Here is a 23535-nt window from a genome sequence, read left to right as displayed (position 1 = left end):
ATCTGAAGGCGACCCTCCATAGGGTAGGTCAGGAGGCCGATGTGAAAGAAGTCTTTGATTCGCTGCAGGAAGACGGCTGTAACTATTTGTGCTCCTTAACAGGAAAGAGGCAAACCAAATTAGAAGTGAAATGTAAGTAGTTCTTGAGAATAGTGAGCATACTGCAGAGATATGCATTGTGGTCGATTTACATTTCCTGTTATTTAATAGGATATAAACCTATTTATCGAATAAGTAGACACAAAATGCTGGAGTAACTCAGCGGGACAGGCAGCATCTCAATAGACAATAGACAATAGGTGCAGGAGGAGGCCATTCGGCCCTTCGAGCCAGCACCGACATTCAATGTGATCATGGCTGATCATTCTCAATCAGTACGCCGTTCCTGCCTTCTCCCCATACCCCCTGACTCCGCTATCCCTCAGAGCTCTATCCAGCTGTCTCTTGAATGCATCCAGAGAATTGGCCTCCACTGCCTTCTGAGGCAGAGAATTCCACAGATTCCACAGATTCCAGATTCTCGGGAGAGGAGAAGGGTCTCGACCCGAAAAGTCACTCATTCCTTCTCTCCAGAGATGCTGCCCGGCCCGCTGAGGTACTCCAGCATTTTGTGTTACCTTCCTGTTATTTAATATTCTGTTCGTTTAACGAGAGGGGCACAGTTATCTTTTACGTAGAGAAAAAAGAGAACTGCCTGCGGAAATGGGGAGGAAGTTAGTATCGTGGCATTTAAGAGGCTTTAAGATAAGCAGGGAATGGGGTGCGAACAGAGGACAGAGGTTCAAGGTGAAGGGGGAAAAAATTAATGGGGATCTGGTGGGGTAACTTATTCATAAAAGGGTGGTGGGTGTATGGAACAGGCTGCCAGAGGAGGTAGTTTAAGAAACAATTAGACACGTTTCGAGGGATATGGACCAAAAGCGGGCAGGTGGGACTGGTGCAGATGGGACTTGTTAGCCGGTATGGGCCTGTTACCACGCTGAATCACTCTATGACTCTATGCAGCCCCATACGCAGCAGGGTGCGATGCACTGTGTATTGTGACCCATTCCTCCCGTCACCACCACCAATACGCAGTCAAAATGGTTGAATTTGCACCTTCAATGCGCAACTTTCTATCATGTTTTCGATTTTTAAGGAAGATAATTTCCAAATATAACTCTTGTTTGACAGATGTTTGACCAAATATTTCTCTTCACTGCAGAAATTGTTTAACCTAAGCATCGGAAAGGTATTTTAAAATTTCAAGCGCGATTTTCTATCGTTCTTTGATTTTGTTTAGATAGTTTCAAAATAATACTTTTGCTTGGCGGACGTCTGAGCAAAATATTTCTCTTCATTGGAGGTAATGTTTAATCGAAATGATGGAAAGGTATTTAAAATTTCATGGTATTGACCCTTTTACTTTGTTCTCTTTTGATTCAGGCCACATGAAGACAAAGACCGATGCACGGAACATCTTGACATCGGTCTTGATCGGCGTAATGGCGACGACAGCAGCGATACTCGCCTTTCTGGCATTTCGCGCGATATGGGAGAAACGGGGTTGGTATTTTCGTTACTTAAATGTGCACCCAGTAAACTCTTCCCAATTTTCCAAAATAATTATTGATATTAGGCATAGTTTGGTACGGTTTTGTGATTGTCACATGTACCGAGATACGGTGACAAGCTTTGTTCTGTGTGCTATCGCCAAAACGTCACATGTAGTTCATAACTTCATAAGTCACAGGAATATAATTACGCCATTCGGCTCATCGAATCCACTCCGCCCTTCAATCGTGGCTGATCCATCTATTCCTCTCAACCCCATTTTTTTTAACCTTATATATACTGATGAGCCAAAACATTATGACCACCTGCCTAAAATGCTGTTGGTCCTCCGTGTGCACTGTGTATTGTGGCACATTCCTCCCGTGACCACCATTAACATTTTCATGTGACTTGTGCCACAGTCGACCTTCTGTCGGTTCGGATCAGACGGGATAGCCTTCGTTGCACTCGCGGATCGATGAGCCTTGGGCGCCCAACACTCTGTCGCCGGTTTGTGGTTTGTCCCTCCTCGGACCGCTGCCGTTCGGTACTCACCACTGCTGACCAGGAGCACCCCACAAGCCTTGCCGTTTCAGAGTTGCCATGACCTAGTCGTCTGGCCATAACAATTTGGCAGTTGTCAAAGTCGCTCAGGTCTTTACTCCTGCCCATTTCTCCTGCATCCAACACATCAACTTCAAGAACTGACTGTTCACTTGCTGCCTGATATATCCCACCCCTTGACAGGTGCCATTGTAACAAGATAATCAATGTTATTCACTTCGCCTGTCAGTGGTCACAATGTTTTAGCTCATCGGTGTATTTTTATGAAACGTGTTCATTTTAAAGCGTGGTACACAGTACATTACCTGCCCTTTCTAACCGTAGACTTTCATGATCATTGTCAATTGGTGACGATTTTTAAATATTGTAAATGCTTTTAATTTAGTGTATAGATTGCAACAAGCGGATGAAAATGCTAAAGCAGGTACATCAAAATCTCTGTACTTATTTTTTCAGATTTCTTTACTGCTCAATATAATTTAGGAAATTACTGCTCAATAGAATTCAGAAATCGTGGTTAAATCCAATGAGTGTTTCCTTGTTCGTCGCAATGTTGCAATTACATAGTTATCTGATGAGTTGCCATTCAAAATTGAAACGTTCTTCCATTTTGTCATTATGACAGATTCCAATGATGCACAGGAAACATTGCAAGTAAGAACAGTCGGATTTTTACCAATGCAATGATAGATGGCGGTAAACGGATATTAAAATTTCACCGCGTAATTGGCAGAGAAAGGGATGGGGGGATATGGGGTGGGTGGGGATGGGGAGGGGGAGATTGGGGGTGGGGTGAGGATTGGGGTGGGGTGGGGATTGGGAGTGGTGGGGGGTGAGGGGTGGTGGGGGTTGCGGGTGGGGGGATGGGGGGGAAGAGATGGGGATGGGAGAGAGATGGGGGGATGGGAGAGAGATCGGGATGGGAGGGATGAGGGAGGGATGGGGATGGGAGGGAGGGATGGGATGAGTGGGAAGGAGGGATGGGATGGGAGGGAGGGATGGGAGAGATGGGAAGGGAGGGAGGGATGGGAGAGATGAGGGAGGGATGGGGAGAGATGGGGAAGGGAGGGAGGGATGGGGAGAGATGGGGAAGGTGGGGGGTGGGGGAGAGAGATGGGGGAGAGAGATGGGGAAGAGAGATGGGGGAGAGGGATGGGGAGAGAGATGGGGAGAGAGATGGGAGAGAGATGAGGGAGGGGGAAGAGATGGGGAGGGAGGGGGGGAAGAGATGGGGAGAGATGGGGAGAGATGGGGAAGGGGGGAGAGATGGTGAAGGGGAGGCAGAGATGGGAAAGGGGGAGGAGAGATGGGCAGAGATGGGAAGGGGGGAGGAGAGATGGGGAGAGATGGGGGAGAGATGGGGAAGGGGTGGAGAGATGGGGAGAGATAGGGAAGGGGGTGGAGGGATGGGGAGAGATGGGGAAAGGGGTGGAGAGATGGGGAAGGGGGGAAAGATGGGGAGGGGGAGAGATGGGAAAGGGGAAGAGAGGGAGATGAGAGGGAGGGAGGAGAGAGGGAGGGGGGAGAGAGGGAGGGGGAAGAGGGGGAAGGGGAGGAGAGGGAGGGGAAGAGAGGGAGGGGGAAGAGAGGAAAACGTGTCAGGCAGCATTACTGGAGAAAATTGATGGGTGTCGTTTCGGGTTGGGACTCTTCTTCAGCCAGTCTGAGGAAGGGTCCCGATCTGAAATGTCACCCATCCTTTTTCTCCGAAGATGCTGCCTGACTCGTTGAGTTACTCCGGCCTTTAGTACCTATCTGAGTTGGTATGTGGTGGACCTCAGTAAAGTTAGGGATTACTGTGTAGATTCGTCGAAAATGACTTAAAGCTTAAGTACCACAACCTTCACGTGTTTAATACAAGACCCAAGGATGGAGAGTCTCAATTTTTTTTAAACTGCTGAATTTCTTGATATCCATCGTTGTTTATTGACAATCGTGTGGTGTCGTTTCTTGTAGGTAAATTCCGCTCAGAGCGTCGCCCAGGAAGTGAATTTAAATTACGCACAGTTGGATCTGAAGAAAGCGAAAAAGGGGCGATTGAATTGGAAAGGGAATGTGTGATACAACATACGTCTCGATAAACCTACGCGCCTTCTAAACATCCAAGGAAGGGCATGCATGCACCAATTCTGAACACATCAGCCGGCAGCTTGAATCTATCTACTAAAACTCTCGTTTGTTTGTTTGTTACTGAACCACAGCCAAAACGGTACACGATAGCGCGATAATTTTAGGCCCACTTTACTCACCGTCGTCCCTTTGCTGCTAATGGAAGTAGTTTCATTGAAATCGGTGTTATATTTTTAAAGTTGTTCACATTTTAAAGTTTAAATCTATCTCCTAGGGAGGGGGGAGGGATGGGGTGGAGGGAGGGAAGGGGGAAGGATGGAGGATAAGGGGGGAGGGGAGGGGGAGGGGGAGGAGAGGGTGCTGCACCAATGCAGGAGAGGTTTGGTCGAGTTTTAAATAAACTGCCGAGGTTCTCGAAGTGAGTGAGGTGCAATGTGGGAAGGAACTGCAGATGCTGGTTTTCACCGAAGATAGAACAAAATGCTGGAGCAACTCAGCGGGGCAGGCAGCATCTCCGGAGAGAAGTAATGGGCGACGTTTCGGGTCGAGATCCCTGTTCAGACTGAGAGTCAGTGTAGAGGGAGACACAGAGGTAAGGAAGTGGAAGGTGTGAAAACGAGATATCAAAGGGGATGCGTTCCAGGGAAATGTAAAATAGACCATTGTCAGCTGGGAGAAGGTGACGACAAAGCATACACAGATAAAATTTAATCAGGGGGGCATTCAGACTGGTCGGAGAACTGGGAAGGGGGAGGGATGGAGAGAGAGAGAGGGAAAGCAATGGTTACTTGAAGTTAGAGAAAGTCAATGTTCATACCGTTGGGGTGTAAACTACCCGAGCGAAATATGAGGTACTCGCTTCCCGAAGTGAGGGTTTAGTTTAGTTACGTTTAATTTGGTTTAATGTCACGTGTCAAATTTAACATGTGTCAAAACAGCCAGTCAAATTTAAACAGCCTCTTACACTGCCTTGAGGACATAAAATGTTGGATGGCACAGAACTTCCTCCAATTAAATGAGAGCAAGTCTGAGGTCATCCTATTCGGCCCCCCCCCCCCCCCTCCCCGACTCCATCAAATCGATAACAGGCAGTCTTGGAAGTCTACCCTGCCTAGTCAAACCGCATGTCAAAAACCTCGGCATGATATTTGACTCTGCATTAAAATTTGATAAGCAAGTCAACGCTGTGGTAAAAGCCAGCTTCTTCCAACTTCGAACCATAGCTAAAATCAAACCTTTCCTCCAATTCGACGACACAGAAAAAATCATTCACGCTTTCATTTCCTCCCGCCTAGACTACTGCAACTCCCTATACACTGGGATCAGCCAATCTTCCCTGTCCCGCCTGCAACTGGTCCAAAACGCCGCAGCGAGACTCCTGACGGGTACCCGTAAAAGGGACCACATCACCCCGATTCTGGCCTCTCTCCACTGGCTCCCTGTACGGTACAGAATCAACTTCAAGCTCCTCCTATTCACGTATAAAGCCCCAAATGGACATCCCCCCCCTACATCAAAAATCTTCTAACCCCCCTCTCTAACTCCAGGTCCCTCAGGTCGGCCGACTTGGGGCTACTCACTATCCCGCGGTCTAGGCTTAAGCTCAGGGGTGACCGCGCTTTTGCGGTTGCAGCTCCTAGACTGTGGAACAGCATCCCTCTCCCCATCAGAACTGCCCCCTCCATCGACTCCTTTAAGTCCAGGCTCAAAACCTATTTCTACTCCCTAGCATTTGAGGCTCATTGAGGAGGCGCTGTGAACTGTTTGCGTGCTACTGTATGTTCCATTTTTTTTCCTTAATACCTAATCAGATGTACAGCACTTTGGTCAACGTGGGTTGTTTTTAAATGTGCTATACAAATAAAATTGACTTGACTTGACTTGACGTGTACCGATGTCCAGTGAGCTTGTATACACTGGAATTTAGAAGGATGAGGTGGGATCTTATTGAAACATATAAGATAATTAGGGGATTGGACACATTAGAGGCAGGAAACATGTTCCCAATGTTGGGGGAGTCCAGAACAAGGGGCCACAGTTTAAGAATAAGGGGTAGGCCATTTAGAACGGAGATGAGGAAGAACATTTTCAGTCAGAGAGTGGTGAAGGTATGGAATTCTCTGCCTCAGAAGGCAGTGGAGGCCATTTCGTTGGATGCTTTCAAGAGAGAGCTGGATAGAGCTCTTAAGGATAGTGGAGTGAGGGCGTATGGGGAGAAGGCAGGAACGGGGTACTGATTGAGAGTGATCAGCCATGATCGCATTGAATGGCGGTGCTGGCTGGAAGGGCTGAATGGCCTCCTCCTGTACCTATTGTCTATTGTCTATTGTCTATTGTCTATTGTCTATCTGTTGCGTGCTATCTAGTCAGCGGAAAGACAATGCATGGTGCCGCAGCGGTAGAGAACTGCCTGACGGCGGTAGAGACCCGGGTTCGATCCTGACTAAGGGTATTGTCTGCACCGAGTATGTACGTTCTCCCAGTGACCTGCGTGTTTTTTCTCCGAGATGTTTGGCTTCCTCCCACACTCCAAAGACGTGCAGGTGTGTAGGTTAATTGGCTTGGTTTGTTTTTTAAAAAAAAAGTAAAATTGTCCCGCGTGCGTGTGGGATGGTGTTAATGTGCGGGAATCGCTGGTCGGTGCGGACTCGGTGGGCCGAAGGTCCGGTTTCTGCGCTGTATCTCTAAACTCACGCAATCCACTGTGTACAAATACATGATAAAGGGTATAACGTTTAATGCAAGAAAAAGTCCAGTAAAGTTGCCATTGGATAGAGTGGATGCAATAGGCGATGGAGTTTGTCGGGACTAAGTGCGCTCTTGCCAATTCTTTGGAGGAGTACCCCAGACGGAATATGAATCATCTATTTATGACCATATAACCATATAACCATATAACCATATAACCATATAACCATATAACAATTACAGCACAGAAACAGGCCCGTTCGGCCCTACCAGTCCACGCTGACCGCTCTCTCTGACCTAGTCTCATCTACCTGCTCTCAGACCATAACCCTCCAATCCCCTCCCATCCATATACCTATCCAATTTACTCTTAAATAATAAAATCGAGCCTGCCTCCACCACTTCCACCGGAAGTTCATTCCACACAGCCACCACCCTCTGAGTAAAGAAGTTACCCCTCATGTTACCCCTAATCTTTTGTCCCTTAATTCTGAAGTTATGTCCCCTTGTTGGAATCTTCCCCACTCTCAAGGGGAAAAGCCTACCCACGTCAACTCTGTCCGTCCCTCTTAAAATTTTAAAAACCGCTATCAAGTCCCCCCTCAACCTTCTACGCTCCAAAGAATAAAGACCCAACCTGTTCAACCTCTCTCTGTAGCTCAAGTGCTGAAACCCAGGCAACATTCTAGTAAATCTCCTCTGTACCCTCTCCATTTTGTCGACATCCTTCCTATAATCTGGCGACCAGAACTGCACACCATACTCCAGATTCGGCCTCACCAATGCCCTGTACAATTTCAACATTACATCCCAACTTCTATATTCGATGCTCTGATTTATAAAGGCAATAATACCAAACGCCTTCTTCACCACCCTATCCACACGAGATTCCACCTTTAGGGAACAATGCACAGTTATTCCCAGATCCCTCTGTTCCACTGCATTCCTCAATTCCCTACCATTTACCCTGTACGTCCTATTTTGATTTGTCCTACCAAAATGCAGCACCTCACACTTATCAGCATTAAACTCCATCTGCCATCTTTCAGCCCACCCTTCCAAAAGGCCCAGGTCTCTCTGTAGACTTTGAAAATCTACTTCATTATTAACTACACCACCTATCTTAGTATCATCTGCATACTTACTAATCCAATTTGCCACACCATCATCCAGATCATTAATATAAATGACAATTTACCAATTATATTCCTGCAAAAATCGTTTTTATCTAATAACCTGTTGATGCCATTTTACTGTATCCTTCGGCATCCATTGATTACTTTATTGACAATGTGTTTGACACAACAACCCCATGTCCCCCCCCCCCCACTCGCCCATCACCGCCTCCAGTGGTCACAGTTTAAGAATAAGGGGTAGGTCATTTAGGACTGAGATGAGGAAAAACTTTTCCACCCAGAGAGTTGTAAATCTTTAGTTTAGTTTTAGAGATATAGCGCGGAAACAGCCACTTTCGGCCCAGCGGGTACAAACTCCGTACAGACACGACCCGTAGTCGGGATCGAACCCGGGTCTCCGGCGCTGCATTGGCTGTAAGGCAGCAACTCTACCGCTGCGCCACTGGAACCTGTGGAATTTTCTGCCAAAGAAAGCAGTGGAGGCCAATTCACTGGATGTTTTCAAGAGAGAGTTAGATTTAGGAGCTAAAGGAATCAAGGGATACGTGGAGAAAGCTGGAACGGGGTACTGGTTTTTAGACGATCAGCCGTGATCATATTGAGCGGCGGTGGTGGCTCCAAGGGCCGAATGGCCTACTCCTGCACCTATTTTTCGATGTTCTACCTCCATCTAAACCTTCTACCTTCAACTAAAATGCCCTCAACAGGTTATTAGGTGAAAACGGTTTTTGTAGGAATATAATTGGTCATAAACTGTATCCTTATTGTTTTGATGTGGTTATGCTTTATTCTTAATTGTTAACTGTATGTTTGTGTTGTCATTTGTGAGCGAAGCACCAAGGCACATTCCTTGTATATGCACATACTTGGCCAATAAACTTATTCATTCATCTTTCAGTCTGAAGAAGGAACTTGACCTGAAACTTCTACATTTCCCTCCTGAACAGCCCTATGGAGTTCGCTTGGTTTCCAAACAATATTGTAACATTTGCTCTTCTGAGAAAGTGGAAGTATAGCTTTAAACTATTATTTTACCATTATAGATTAAGTGTTTTCCAGAACACGAATAGTTAACATGCTTAAAATTGTTCTAAATTGCGATAACGCACGGATAATGGAGGCTCAAGTTGATTTATTTTTAACCATTGGCGGTACATGGTACCATTCAACTGAATGTAATTTCAGCTCGCCTTGATCATGGCGCGACATTGGGGTTTTATTCTATGACATTTCCCTCAACTATTGACCTGTTTACACGACATCCCCCTAGTTTCAATAGTTTATGTAGGAAAGCAATCTGCAGATGCTGGTTTAAATCGAAGGTAGACACAAAATGCTGGTGTAACTCAACGGGTCAGGCAGCATCTCTGGAGAGAATGGTCTCGACCCGAAACATCACCCATTCCTTCTCTACTGAGATGCTGCCGGACCTGCTGAGTTACTCCAGTATTTTGTGAATAAATATCTCTGGAGAGAAGGAATGGGTGACGTTTCGGGTCGAGACCCTTCTTCAGACTGATGTCAGGGGAGGGGGCGGGACAGTGATAGAATGTAGTCTGAGACAGGAAGACTGGTGGGAGAACTGGGAAGGGAGAAGGGATGGAGAGAGAGGGAAAGCGGGGGCTATCTTAAGTTAGAGAAATCAATGTTCATACCGCTGGGCTGTAAGATGCCCAAGCGAAATATGAGGTGCTGTTCCTCCAATTTGCGCTGGGCCTCACTCTGACAATGGAGGAGACCCAGGACAGAAAGGTCAGATTGGGAATGGGAGGGGGAGTTGAAGTGCTGAGCCGGGTTGGTTAAGACGGACTGAGCGGAGGTTATGATTTGATTCGAAAATAGATACCTATGCTGCCATTGTAGTAAATAGTTTCATGGAGTTTTAGTGATCCTCTGAGGATTTATATAAGGAAATACTTGCAACCTTTGCAAAGTGGTATCTGAATGTGAAAGAATAATTCCCTATTTTATCAATCAACAGACCAGCGACTTAGAGTAAACGTTCTGATTGATTTCAATCATTTTTTACCTATGAAGAGTTGAAAACGGTCACGCAAATCATGAATTATCAATTGTTTCAACACTGATATTAACGAGGTTGCTGTCATATGTTGGAAGGGACTGCAGATGCTGGTTTAAACCAAAGATAGTCACAAAATGCTGAGTAACTCAGCGGGGCAGGCAGGAACTCTGGAGAAAAGGAATGGGTGCCGTTTCGGGCCGAGAGCCTTGGTTATATTCATTTGTCCGAACTAATTTCAATGTGTTTAAGATCTTCTGATCAACTTCCAAGAAAACTCAATTTAAAAAACAAAATCAATTTAAACAGCTACACCTGACACGTTGTTGGAATTCAGGTTCACTTAAAAGTTCAGTTTCATAGAACACAATGTGCTGGAGTAACTCAGCGGGTCAGGCAGCATCTCTGGAGAACATGGATAGGTGACGTTTCACAGAGTGCTGGAGTAACTCAGCGGGTCAGGCAGCATCTGTGGAGAACATGGATAGGCGACGTTTCACAGAGTGCTGGAGTAACTCAGCGGGTCAGGCAGCATCTGTGGGGAACATGGATAGGTGACGTTTCACAGAGTGCTGGAGTAACTCAGCGGGTCAGGCAGCAACTCTGGAGAACATGGATAGGTGACCTTTTACAGAGTGCTGGAGTAACTCAGCGGGTCAGGCAGCATATGTGGAGAACAAGAGTGAGTGATGTTTCTGATACTTCAGCATCTGATGGACGACCTTTCGGCTCGCGATCCTTCTTCAGTTTCTAATAGGCGACGTTTGGAGCCAGGACCTTTCTTGAGTCTGATTTTAGTAGGGGCTGGAAGAGGTGGAAGGCAGGACGAAGCCTGGCGAGTGATTTATTTAATCACTGACCTTTGATCCAGCTCCCCTTTTGCCTCTGTCTAGCTGTTATCACAAGAGGAAAAGATCGGATGGATGTACAGTTTCTTGCCCAGAGTAGGTGAATCGAGGACCAGGGGACATATGTTTAAGATGAAGGGGAAAAGATTTAATAGGAATCTGAGGGGTAACTTTTTCACACAAAGGGTGGTGGTGTATGGAACGAGCTACCAGAGGAGGTTGTTGAGGCTGGGACTATCGCAACGTTTATGAAACACTTAGACAGGTACATGGATAGGACAGGTTTGGATTGCTATGGGCCAAAGGCGGGCAGATGGGACTAGTACAGCTGGGACATGTTGAGCGGTGTGGGCAAGTTGGGCGAAGGGCCTGTTTCCACGCTGTATCACTCTATGGCTCTAGCTGCCACGCTTTGGCCAGCCTCTCCCCTCTTCCATCAATGTTTTCCCTCCCCACCCACGATCAGTCTGAAGAAGGATCTCGACCCGAAACGTCACCTGTCCATGTTCTCCAGAGATGCTGCCTTACCTGCTGAGTTACTCCAGCACTTTGTGTTCTGCACAAAATTCCAGCATCTGTAATTCCTTATGCCCACTAACTTTTGTTTCGTTCGTTTCAAAGTAACCTTTCAGAGAGTCCGACGTTTCACCCCTGTCACGCTCGAGCGGCATACAGGTGCTCCTCACCTTACGATGGGGTTACTTTCCGAGAAACCCATCGCAAACCGAAAATATCGTAAGTCGAAATGCATTGATTACACCTGATCACGTGGCTGGAAGCGAGCTGCCGTTTGCACCATCGCAAATCGAAATATCGTACGTCGGGGAGCATCTGTACATTGCTAGTGAATCCCAAAATTGTATCCAGTCGCTCATTGCATCGTCGCCTTCAGCTTATTGTAGTTAGGCAACGAAGGGGTGGCCAACCAGCATGTTAGCACGTTGCATTTAATCTGGAGCCAGAAAAAAACAAACCTTTGCTCTCGAATTAATTTGTTTCCGTTGTGGTTCGCTCGCCTGGGTGGACACAAAATGCTGGAGTAACTCAGCGGGACAGGCAGCATCTCGGGAGAGAAGGAATGGGTGACGTTTCGGGTCGAGACCCTTCGTCAGCCTGGTTCGGGTTAAGGGAAACGAGAGATATGGGTGAGAGATATGTAGAGAGATAAAGAACAATGAATGAAAGATATGCAAAAAAAGTAACGATGATAAAGGAAACGGGCCATTGTTAGCTGTTTGTAGGGTGGAAACGAGAAGCTGGTGCGAATTGGGTGGGGGAGGGATGGAGAGAGAGGGAATGCCGGGGTTACTTGACGTTAGAGAAATCAATGTTCATACCAAAACATACTTGGCTAATAAATTACTTACGATTATGATTACGATGAATGAAGGTGGTTACTACACGGGGCATCATAATGCTTCATTTGTTAAATGGCGTTGAGCATAGTCCAACTGGACCATTCCTGATGTCAATGTTTATCACCTGCGTTTCACCCACACTACGTTGCTTCCAGATTCACGAACAGTTCCTTCCCAGCTGTTATCGGGCAACTGAACCACCCCACCACAACCAGAGAGCAGTGCCGAACTATTATCTACCTCGCTGTTGACCCTCGGATTATCCTTGATCGGACTTTTTGGGCTTATAGACAATAGGTGCAGGAGTAGGCCATTCGGCCCTTCGAACCAGCACCGCCATTCACCGTGATCATGGCTGATCATCCACAATCAGTACCCCGTTCCTGCCTTCGCCCCATAGCCGCTATCTTTAAGAGCTCTACCTATCTCTCTGTTGAAAGCATCGAGAGAATTTGCCATCTGAGGCAGAGAATTCCACAGATTCACAACTCTCTGAGTGAAAACGTTTTTCTTCATCTCCGTTCTAAATGGCCTACCCCTTATTCTTAAACTGTGGCCCCTGGTTCTGGATTCCCCCAACATCGGGAACATGTTTCCTGCCTCTAGCGTGTCCAATCCCTCAATAATCTTATGCTTCAATAAGATCCCCTCTCATCCTTCTAAATTCCAGTTTATACGAGCCCAGTTGCCCCAGTCGCTCCAGTCTTAAACGTTATCCCCTTACCATGTATCTGTACACTGTAAATGCCTCGATTGTAATCATATATTGACTTTCCGCTGACTGGATAGCGCGCATCAAAAGCTTTTCACTGTACCTCGGTACACGTGACAATAAACTAAACTGAACTGAATCATTCTATCTGCTAATGGAAATAAGGAGGTGAGTGGCGATATATCTTTTAAACTGACCTCCGGAAGCTCCAAAAACGTTTCAAATTATCTACCAGTTGAGACCAACTACAGTACTGATCCCAAACGCATGCTTAAAACATTTTGTTTCTGTGGCAAATGAAATTCTAAATCCTCTCCTGAAATAAAAACCTAATCCATTTCAGAAACTCGAATTTTTATCGAACATCTGTGGGAAAAACTTCAATCAAAATAAAAAATATATAATCTTAATCGTGGATTGTAGTGTTTGCGTGGTAAATGGATCAATTATCTCCACAATTTAGTTATATTACAGAATCACGGGTTAATTGAATATAGAAATAGGATCTCTGTCCCATCTACTGCGATCTCGTTTTATTTTGCAACTCGTAGATACAAGATTTAGGGACTATTGAATAAAATGGAAAGGGTCGGAAGAACTCAGCAGGTCAGGCGGCATCTGTGGATGGAATGGCCGGATGACATTTCGGGTCGGGGTCTTTTTTCGGGACAAAGGGCAAAGGGCAAAGGGCCTGGACTTACCATCTCGGAGGCTTCGGCCGTGGGCCCTGCAGACCGCAACATCGGGAGTTCGCAGGTCCCTGGCTGGCGACCGGTTTTTGGGAGCTCCAGCCGTAGCAGCTTCGACCGCCCCGAAGTGCGAGGTATGATCGACCCGCTCGCAGGCCCATCATCGCCCTGCGTGGCTCGGCCGCAGCACTTTCCATCGCCCGGTGGGGGCTCAGGACCTTCATCGGCCTGCTTGGCTCGGCCCTGGGACTTTCCATCGCCCGGTGGGGGCACAGGACCTTCATCGGCCTGCTTGGCTCGGCCCTGGGACTTTCCATCGCCCGGTGGGGGCTTCAAAAAGTTGGGAGCCTCGATCACCTCGTGGCACCACGGGAGAAGAAATCAGGAGGAGATAAGACGTTGCCTTCCATCACAGTGAGGGTGTGCCTAGAGCAATCACTGTGATGGCTGTTTGTGTAAAAATTGTGAAAATATTGTATCTGTGTGTCCTGTGCTTTTTGTTGTCTACTGCCGGACCCTGACGTGAGAGGACGCTGGCGCTGTTTATTCGCCGCTTCTCCGTTAGGATAGTTTGTCTGTTTGTTTTTATGTTTGATTGTTTATGTAAGCGCTTTGAGCTTCTGGAAAGGCGCTATATAAAATAAATGCTTATTATTATTATTATTATTATTATTATTATTATTATTATTATTATAAGAAGTGGTCCCGACCCGAAACACCATCTATCACTTCCCTCTTGGAGATGCTGCCTGACCCAATGAGTATGTAGGAAGGAACTGTAGATTTTAGGGGTTTAAAACGAAGAGAGAAACAAAAGAGATGGAAGGTAGACCACATTTGGACTACGCAGTTGCACCATGGGACCCATACACAAATAAAAACATTTCTTCCATGAACGTATCCAAAGACAGGCAGCTCGTTTTGTTACAAATACTTATGAGAGAGAAGCGAATATTACCGAACTTCTAAATTCATTGGGGTGGAACACTCTCCAAGACAGACGTAAAGCCCACCGTTTCACCTATTTTTACAAAATGTTAAATGGTCAACTCGACATAGATTACCACATCTGCACCAAACCCAAACCTGTCAGGAGTAGACGAGGGCATTCGATTAAATTTGAGATACCAGCTATAAAGACAGATGTGTGTAGCAATTCATTCTTCCCTCTCACAATTAAAGCATGGAATAATATTTACCCGACTATAGTTACTCAACCACACGCAACTACATTTAAGGCAGCTCTTCTTCTCCAAGGAGCCCTTCTTGCTTCAGTCCATGCTCCGCCACCTCCAGTTTAAATTACATTTGGAATATTTTGGAGGACCAAGAACCGAGAACCAAGAACCAATAGGTGGGGTGAAATTAGAGCACCCGGAGGAATTTCCATGCGGTCGCAGGGAGAACATGCAAACCGCGCACCGACAGCGCCCGAGGTCAGGATTGAACCCGGGTCTTGGCGCTGCGAGGTAGTGACTCTGAAAGCTGTGCCAAGGGTGCCGCCACTAGGTGGCCCAACGTGCACAGAATGGACTCGTATTATGCACTGCACGTCCGTCCGGCCGAGCCCTACTTGAATGGCCTTCCACTCAACCGTAACCTTGTCGCCGAACTGTGCATTCAAATGGCCGAAAGAGTCACGTTCTACCTGGTTGGACTGGAGAAACGCACCTCATGTTGTCTGCAGGACTCGGTTCATGAATTCAATAATCAATCTGTCTGTCTGTCTGTCTGTCTGTCTGTCTGTCTGTCTGTCTGTCTGTCTGTCTGTCTGTCTGTCTGTCTGTCTGTCTGTCTGTCTGTCTGTCTGTCTGTCTGTCTGTCTGTCTGTCTGTCTGTCTGTCTGTCTGTCTGTCTGTCTGTCTGTCTGTCTGTCTGTCTGTCTGTCTGTCTGTCTGTCTGTCTGTCTGTCTGTCTGTCTGTCTGTCTGTCTGTCTGTCTGTCTGTCTGTCTGTCTGTCTGTCTGTCTGTCTGTCTGTCTGTCTGTCTGTCTGTCTGTCTGTCTGTCTGTCTGTCTGTCTGTCTGTCTGTCTGTCTGTCTGTCTGTCTGTCTGTCTGTCTGTCTGTCTGTCTGTCTGTCTGTCTGTCTGTCTGTCTGTCTGTCTGTCTGTCTGTCTGTCTGTCTGTCTGTCTGTCTGTCTGTCTGTCTGTCTGTCTGTCTGTCTGTCTGTCTGTCTGTCTGTCTGTCTGTCTGTCTGTCTGTCTGTCTGTCTGTCTGTCTGTCTGTCTGTCTGTCTGTCTGTCTGTCTGTCTGTCTGTCTGTCTGTCTGTCTGTCTGTCTGTCTGTCTGTCTGTCTGTCTGTCTGTCTGTCTGTCTGTCTGTCTGTCTGTCTGTCTGTCTGTCTGTCTGTCTGTCTGTCTGTCTGTCTGTCTGTCTGTCTGTCTGTCTGTCTGTCTGTCTGTCTGTCTGTCTGTCTGTCTGTCTGTCTGTCTGTCTGTCTGTCTGTCTGTCTGTCTGTCTGTCTGTCTGTCTGTCTGTCTGTCTGTCTGTCTGTCTGTCTGTCTGTCTGTCTGTCTGTCTGTCTGTCTGTCTGTCTGTCTGTCTGTCTGTCTGTCTGTCTGTCTGTCTGTCTGTCTGTCTGTCTGTCTGTCTGTCTGTCTGTCTGTCTGTCTGTCTGTCTGTCTGTCTGTCTGTCTGTCTGTCTGTCTGTCTGTCTGTCTGTCTGTCTGTCTGTCTGTCTGTCTGTCTGTCTGTCTGTCTGTCTGTCTGTCTGTCTGTCTGTCTGTCTGTCTGTCTGTCTGTCTGTCTGTCTGTCTGTCTGTCTGTCTGTCTGTCTGTCTGTCTGTCTGTCTGTCTGTCTGTCTGTCTGTCTGTCTGTCTGTCTGTCTGTCTGTCTGTCTGTCTGTCTGTCTGTCTGTCTGTCTGTCTGTCTGTCTGTCTGTCTGTCTGTCTGTCTGTCTGTCTGTCTGTCTGTCTGTCTGTCTGTCTGTCTGTCTGTCTGTCTGTCTGTCTGTCTGTCTGTCTGTCTGTCTGTCTGTCTGTCTGTCTGTCTGTCTGTCTGTCTGTCTGTCTGTCTGTCTGTCTGTCTGTCTGTCTGTCTGTCTGTCTGTCTGTCTGTCTGTCTGTCTGTCTGTCTGTCTGTCTGTCTGTCTGTCTGTCTGTCTGTCTGTCTGTCTGTCTGTCTGTCTGTCTGTCTGTCTGTCTGTCTGTCTGTCTGTCTGTCTGTCTGTCTGTCTGTCTGTCTGTCTGTCTGTCTGTCTGTCTGTCTGTCTGTCTGTCTGTCTGTCTGTCTGTCTGTCTGTCTGTCTGTCTGTCTGTCTGTCTGTCTGTCTGTCTGTCTGTCTGTCTGTCTGTCTGTCTGTCTGTCTGTCTGTCTGTCTGTCTGTCTGTCTGTCTGTCTGTCTGTCTGTCTGTCTGTCTGTCTGTCTGTCTGTCTGTCTGTCTGTCTGTCTGTCTGTCTGTCTGTCTGTCTGTCTGTCTGTCTGTCTGTCTGTCTGTCTGTCTGTCTGTCTGTCTGTCTGTCTGTCTGTCTGTCTGTCTGTCTGTCTGTCTGTCTGTCTGTCTGTCTGTCTGTCTGTCTGTCTGTCTGTCTGTCTGTCTGTCTGTCTGTCTGTCTGTCTGTCTGTCTGTCTGTCTGTCTGTCTGTCTGTCTGTCTGTCTGTCTGTCTGTCTGTCTGTCTGTCTGTCTGTCTGTCTGTCTGTCTGTCTGTCTGTCTGTCTGTCTGTCTGTCTGTCTGTCTGTCTGTCTGTCTGTCTGTCTGTCTGTCTGTCTGTCTGTCTGTCTGTCTGTCTGTCTGTCTGTCTGTCTGTCTGTCTGTCTGTCTGTCTGTCTGTCTGTCTGTCTGTCTGTCTGTCTGTCTGTCTGTCTGTCTGTCTGTCTGTCTGTCTGTCTGTCTGTCTGTCTGTCTGTCTGTCTGTCTGTCTGTCTGTCTGTCTGTCTGTCTGTCTGTCTGTCTGTCTGTCTGTCTGTCTGTCTGTCTGTCTGTCTGTCTGTCTGTCTGTCTGTCTGTCTGTCTGTCTGTCTGTCTGTCTGTCTGTCTGTCTGTCTGTCTGTCTGTCTGTCTGTCTGTCTGTCTGTCTGTCTGTCTGTCTGTCTGTCTGTCTGTCTGTCTGTCTGTCTGTCTGTCTGTCTGTCTGTCTGTCTGTCTGTCTGTCTGTCTGTCTGTCTGTCTGTCTGTCTGTCTGTCTGTCTGTCTGTCTGTCTGTCTGTCTGTCTGTCTGTCTGTCTGTCTGTCTGTCTGTCTGTCTGTCTGTCTGTCTGTCTGTCTGTCTGTCTGTCTGTCTGTCTGTCTGTCTGTCTGTCTGTCTGTCTGTCTGTCTGTCTGTCTGTCTGTCTGTCTGTCTGTCTGTCTGTCTGTCTGTCTGTCTGTCTGTCTGTCTGTCTGTCTGTCTGTCTGTCTGTCTGTCTGTCTGTCTGTCTGTCTGTCTGTCTGTCTGTCTGTCTGTCTGTCTGTCTGTCTGTCTGTCTGTCTGTCTGTCTGTCTGTCTGTCTGTCTGTCTGTCTGTCTGTCTGTCTGTCTGTCTGTCTGTCTGTCTGTCTGTCTGTCTGTCTGTCTGTCTGTCTGTCTGTCTGTCTGTCTGTCTGTCTGTCTGTCTGTCTGTCTGTCTGTCTGTCTGTCTGTCTGTCTGTCTGTCTGTCTGTCTGTCTGTCTGTCTGTCTGTCTGTCTGTCTGTCTGTCTGTCTGTCTGTCTGTCTGTCTGTCTGTCTGTCTGTCTGTCTGTCTGTCTGTCTGTCTGTCTGTCTGTCTGTCTGTCTGTCTGTCTGTCTGTCTGTCTGTCTGTCTGTCTGTCTGTCTGTCTGTCTGTCTGTCTGTCTGTCTGTCTGTCTGTCTGTCTGTCTGTGTATGTATGTGTTCCGGGTAATGGATTTATCAGTTTAATTCGAGGATTATACGTTTAATTTATTTGTGGCGCTACATTCAGGGCGGTCACGGTGGCGCAGCGGTAGAGTTGCTGCCTTACAGCGAATGCAGCGCCGGGACCCGGGTTCGATCCCGATTACGGGTGCTGTCTGTGCATAGTTTGTTCGTTCTCCCCGTGGGTTTTCTCCGAGATTTTCGGTTTCCTCCCACACTCCAACGACGGACAGTTAATTGGCTTGGTAAATGTAAAAATTGTACTAGTGGGTGTAGGATAGTGTTAGTCTGCGGAGATCGCTGCTCGGCGCGGTCTCGGTGGGTCGGAAGGGCATGTTTCCGTGCTGCATCTCTAAACTAAAATATATATATACATCGCATTACAAAATTATGAAAGGGAGCATGACTCTTAATTTGCACAAGAAAGGGGAGGTGATTTGGACTTCTATTATTTGACATTTGTGCTTAATTGTACATCAAGACACGGTGGCGCAGCGGTAGAGTTGCTGCTTTACAGCGAATGCAGCGCCGGAGACTCAGGTTCGATCCTGACTACGGGTGCTGCACTGTAAGGAGTTTGTACGTTCTCCCCGTGACCTGCGTGGGTTTTCTCCGAGATCTTCGGTTTCCTCCCACACTCCAAAGACGTACAGGAATGTAGGTTAATTGGCTGGGTAAATGTAAAAATTGTCCCTAGTGGGTATAGGATAGTGTTAATGTACGGGGATCGCTGGGCGGCACGGACTTGGAGGGCCGAAAAGGCCTGTTTCCGGCTGTATATATATGATAGGAGCGAAAGGAGCAGAATTAGGTCATTCGGCCCATCAAGTCTACTCCATCATTCAATCATGGCTGATCAGTCTTTCACTCCTAACCCCATTCTCCTGTCTTCTCCCCATATCCACTGACATCCGTACTAATCAATAATCTATCTATCTCTGCCTCAGAAATAGCCGGTGTCTTGGCCTCCAGGGTCTTCTGTGGCAATGAATTGCACGGATTCACCGCCCTCTGACTTTAAAAAATCATCCTCATCTCCTTCCTAACGCAACGTCATTGAATTCTGAAGATGTGACCTCTAGTCCTAGACTCTCCCACTAATGCAAACATCCTAGTCCCATTCCCAATCCACCCCCCCCCCCCCCCCCCCCCCCATTCGTAATCGGACCTTTCTGTCCTGGGCCTCCTCCATTGCCACAGTGAGGCCCAGCGCAAATTGGAGGAACAGCACCTCGTATTTCGCTTGGGCAGCTTGCATCCCAGCGGTGTGACCATCGACTTCTCTAACTTCAGGTAGTCCCTGCTTTCCCTCTCTATCCCCTCCACATTCCCAGTTCTCCCACTAGTCTCCCTGTCTCCGACTACATCCCATCTTTGTCTCGCCCCCTTCCCTGACATCAGTCTGAAGAAGGGTCTCGACCCGAAACGTCACCCATTCCTTCTCTCCCGAGATGCTGCCTGACCCGCTGAGTTACTCCAGCATGTTGTGTCTACCTTGGAAATATCCTATCCACATCCACTGTATCCAAGCCTTTCAGTATTCACCACTCAAGTTTCAACGATGTGTACCCCCCCCCCCCGTCATCCTTCTAAATTACAACGAGTACAGGCCCAGTGCCGTCAAACTGGGCAGAGCAAGCCAATAGACCTACCGTAAGAAGGCGTGGAGAAATGAGTCACGATTCAGAACTGCACGCAGAAGCGAAATAGCAAGCTGAAGTCTTACTCCTACAGCGTTGAAGAGCAAGGATCTCCTTCACGCTCAAAAACCACGGCGATTTAGGTGGACGAATCATTCAGAACTCGACGAAGATGGAGTTATTGAACAGTGAAGGAAAGACCAGTTGGAAATAGCTGATCGAAAACGTTTCTGAAAATCAGGGGACACTTTATTTCACTGCGTTGCAGTTGCAACCGAAAGGTCAGTCCAATGAGGATCAATCGGTACAGATTAATTTTGTTTTCAATGCTCTTCGGATGCTCTTGAAGATATTTCTCCGAACCTCGCGGATCGTGAAGAACTCTCAGAAACGTCACGTTTTTCGGTACAAGTCACCCCCTCCCCCCCTGGAGGTAGCATTTGCGGCTGATTTTTTTTTTAAAGGAACTCGCATTAAGAAGCCTCTCCCAAAAAGGTAACCTTCCTTTAAGTCAAGCATCCTTTTAAGACGTGTAGGAAAATAACTGCAGATGCTGGTACAAATCGAAGGTATCACGAAATGCTGGAGTAACTCAGCGGGTCATGCAGCATCTCTGGAGAGGAATGGGTGATGTTTCAGGTCGAGACCCTTCTGCACCTACATTCCATCTCTGGAGAACATGCATAGATGTCATTCTGGATCGGGACACTTCAGATTTTAACTGAGATCAAATGTAATTTAAAAAAAGGTGGTGGCGGTGGGGACCCGAAACGTCACTCATTCCTTCTCTCCTGAGATGCTGCCTGACCTGCTGAGTTACTCCAGAATTTTGTGTCTAGCAAAATACTTTCAGGTGCGTGAAATCCGAAGTGAAGAATTAAGGCGAAAACACTCAGTTACTCAGGGTCAGTTACCAATGTGTCATCTTTGTATAAAATTGTGTGTGTGTATTTCTTAAAACATATTAGCAAAACAAAAGCTAGCAACTTGACCTATTATGCGTCGCCCTGTTCCCCCTCTCTCCTGGCTTTCTCTCCCACACCCCCCACGTTTCACTCAACCTCAAGAAGGGTCCTGTCCCGAAATGCCTCCAATCCATGTCCCCCCTCCCCCCACCCCCTCGTTCTTACAATAAATCTGAAGAAGAGCAGCGGTCGAGTTGCTGCCTTACAGCGAATGCAGCGCCGGAGACCCGGGTTCGAATCCGACTACGGGCGCTGTCTGTACGGAGCTTGCACGTTCTCCCCGTGACCTGCGTGGATTTTCTCCAAGATCTTCGGTTTCCTCCCACATTCCAAAGACGTGCAGGTTAGTAGGTTAATCGGTTTGGTAAATGTAAAAACTGTCCCTGGTGGGTGTAGGATGGTGTTAATGTGCGGGGATCGCTGGTCGGTGGGCCGACGGTGCCTGTTTCCGCGCGGTGTCCCTAAAGAAGGGCCCCGACCCGAAATGTCACCTAACCATGTTCTCCAGAGAAGCTGCCTGAACCGCCGAGTTACTCAGGCAGCTTTGGTCTAAACCAGCATCCGCGGTTCCTTCCTACACAGTGTTTCTCATCCTCCGATTAATATCTCTGTGAAACACATGCCGCAGAAATCTTTCGTCCCCTCTTTTCGTAGTGGACGGCCGGTGTCTGAAATATGCATTAGCTTGGAAGCAGGTACCGTTTAGTTTAGTTTAGTTTAGAGATACAGCGCGGAAACAGGCCCTTTCGGTCCACCGGGTTCCTCACCGACCAGCGATCCCCGCACATTAACACCATCCTACACCCACAATTTTTACATTTACCAAACCAGTTAACCTACGTACCTGCACGTATTTGGAGTGTGGGAGGAATCCGAAGATCTCGGAGAAAACCCACGCAGGTCAGGGGTAGAACGGACAAACTCCGTACAGACAGCTCGAACCGGGTTCGGATTCGAACCCGGGTCTCCGGCGCTGCATTCACGGTAAGGCAGCAACTCTACCGCTGCGCCACCGTGCCGTCCAAAAGTCTTTGAATCTCCAGGATACAGAAGATTATTGAACAAAAATATTTTCTTTGTGAACTACCTTGTCGTCTATTAGGTGTGTCCCACCACCACGTTTTTTAATTAAATTTGATCTAAGTTAAAGTCTGAAGAAGTGTCCCGATCCAGAATGACACTATCCATGTTCTCCAGAGATAGTCTATAGGTGCAGGAGTAGGCCATTCGGCCCCTGGAGCTAGAACCGCCATTCAATATGATCATGGCTGATCATCCACAATCAGCACCCCGTTCCTACTTTCTCCCCATATCCCTTGATTCCGTTAGCCCTAAGAGCTAAATCTAACGATCTCTTGAAAACATCCAGCGAATTGGCCTCCACTGCCTTCTGTGGCAGAGAATTCCACAGATTCACAACACTCTGGGTGAAAATGATTTTCCTCACCTCAGTCTTTAATGGCCGACCCCTTGTTCTTAAACTGTGTGACCCCACTAGTTCTGGACTCCCCCAATATGGGGAACATATTTCCTGCAAAGATGCTGCCTGGCCCGCTGCACTCCTGCACTTTGTGCCTTGCTATTGTTTACCGGTACCTGCAGTTCCTCGTTTCAGAAAAAAAACCCCGACAACACTTTTGAATAGAGAGGGTTAATTTAACGCTAGTCTTGGTTCTCACCCGTTATTTTATAGTTGGAAACTTTGGGAAACGTTACGCGAATTCTCCAAAGACGTAGGTAAATTGACTTGGTATAAATGTAAAAATTGTCCCTGGTGTGTGTAGGATACTACGTGTATGGCCTACTCCTGCACCTATTGTCTATTGTCTATTAATAATATCGTTAACGTGTGGGGGTCGCTGGTCGGCGCGGAGCCGGCGGGCGGAAGGGCCTGTTTCCGCGCTGTATCTCTAAACTAAACTAAACTGATTGTTGGCGCCTTTCCCATGTCAGTTGAAACCCTGCAGTGAATGTGAAAGTGTGGCTATACTGAGAATTTCGAAGTCTGAACGTTTACATCTGTTTACACTGGAATTTAGAAGGTTGAGAGGAGATCTTTTCGGGAACGTATAAGATTATTAAGGGGTTGGACACGTTAGAGGCAGGAAACATGTTCCCAATGTTGGGGGAGTCCAGAACAAGGGGCCACAGTTTAAGAATAAGGGGTAGGCCATTTAGAACGGAGATGAGGAAAAACTTTTTCAGTCAGAGAGTGGTGAATCTGTGGAATTCTCTGCCTCAGAAGGCAGTGGAGGCCAATTCTCTGAATGCATTCAAGAGAGAGCTAGATAGAGCTCTTAAGGATAGGGGAGTCAGGGGGTATGGGGAGAAGGCAGGAACGGGGTACTGACTGAGAATGATCAGCCATGATCACATTGAATGGCGGTGCTGGCTCGAAGGGCCGAATGGCCTCCTCCTGCACCTATTGTCTATTGTTTCGCTTCCATGAATTGTCCATTGTGCTCCCCTTCCTGTAATTCCCCTGTTATGTTGACACAATTTTCTTCAGTGAAAT

Source organism: Rhinoraja longicauda, chromosome 19, assembly GCF_053455715.1.
Source record: "Rhinoraja longicauda isolate Sanriku21f chromosome 19, sRhiLon1.1, whole genome shotgun sequence".
Taxonomy (NCBI): domain Eukaryota; kingdom Metazoa; phylum Chordata; class Chondrichthyes; order Rajiformes; family Arhynchobatidae; genus Rhinoraja; species Rhinoraja longicauda.
This window is presented reverse-complemented; position numbering follows the sequence as displayed.